This window comes from Etheostoma spectabile, chromosome 5, assembly GCF_008692095.1.
Source record: "Etheostoma spectabile isolate EspeVRDwgs_2016 chromosome 5, UIUC_Espe_1.0, whole genome shotgun sequence".
In the NCBI taxonomy this organism is placed as follows: Eukaryota; Metazoa; Chordata; class Actinopteri; order Perciformes; family Percidae; genus Etheostoma; species Etheostoma spectabile.
Genome location: NC_045737.1, coordinates 12059352 through 12060914, shown reverse-complemented (window position 1 = coordinate 12060914; position 1563 = coordinate 12059352).

The following is a 1563-nucleotide window of genomic DNA, read 5'->3' as shown; positions in this document are numbered from 1 at the left end:
ACTCATATTAATGTTAAAAAAACCTCATAAAGTGAAATTTTAATGCCATAGGACCTTTTAATAAACCGCGGTCGATCCGGACTGCAGTAATCCCACCAATCTGTCCCAAAATGTCGCAGTTAGAGAGTCAACACTGTAAACATATTCTTTGTTAATCTTTCAATCATTCCCCAAAAGAACCAAGCAGGCCTGCCGTTATCTCACAATCCAAATTGTTTTAAAAACGGGCCTTGTTGTTTCGTCCCGTAGCAAAGTGATTTTCAGAACGGCAACACGCAGAGAGTGGAAGGTGAGGGACAAAGCTGTCAGGCAATTATCCTGGAAATGTACTCCGTTGACTGAGACTACCAAGCACACTATCTACATGCAGTCATTATGGAAGCATTTGTGCAGGCATCTATGCATACACTGTAGCACAAATGAACTTGCATACACAACATTTGTATGCAAGTTGGTTTGTCCTGCTTTCAAGGTGACAGTTTGAGACTGTCTAAGCTCTTATTTGACCCATGAGAGTATGTAGGAGCTCACTCTCAAACTCCCCTGCTGTCTCACTAAGCACAAGTTATTGTACAGAGTCTTAACTTTGGCTGCTATCTGTATCATTATTTCATATCCCATGAATTCATAATGGTATCATCTATATTCACCATATTAGACACACTTCTCAGAGGCAGGCACTGATTTCCCTCAATAGTGATAACAATGTCTTCTATATCCAGATATGTCATTCCCCATATTCCCGGTCTTGAGCCGCTATGTGGGAGCACGTTTATCTGACATCCAGACAATCTGTGTGTGTGTGTGTGTGTGTCTGCAAGTGCATATTAAGCATATGCTTATTTATGAAAAAGTGTAGCAGCAGGACATGTGTGTGTCTGAATATTTGTGTGTGTTTCTCTGTGGACCCTCTCTAATTGTACACAGGGAGAAAAAATACTGCAGATGCTTCATGAAGTCAGAATGGAGCAATAAAATTCCCACAAAGGGGGGGAATCGTGCAATGTCAACACAAATAATGTCCCACCACGGACCTGGCAGCCTGGCTCAAGAAAAAGAAAATGTGAGGAGAGGATTTATCCATATTGCACAATCATGGATGGAAAATATTTGATATTGGAATAAGAATCCACAATGCAAATGTAGCAGTTTTTTTAAAGTTTTTTTTTTTTACCCCACAATGTTTCTCTCTTGATTCCATGCCTTTTTTTGTGTTATTAGAAATGTCTTCCTTCTCCGGAGCCTACTGCTCAAGCAACTGTAAACTCAGTGAGAAAATGACTTTAACTAAATGGCTTCTTTGTTATCTGCTCAAATTAAAGAATAAAATTGTCCGGCTTGGAAATAGTTGGAAATAAATGTACAAGGCTGTCATTCTGGGTTTGAAAAATATGCATTTCTGCTTAAAATCAAGCAAAAAAAATAGGTCTCATCTGCCACTGCAGCACTAACGCAGGACAGATGCAGGATACGTTCACGCCCGAGATGATGCTTTTCAGTGTCCCCATAATGACAGAGCCTTCAAACTCTTGGGGGGTGGGGGGGTGGAGACGAGAATAAGCC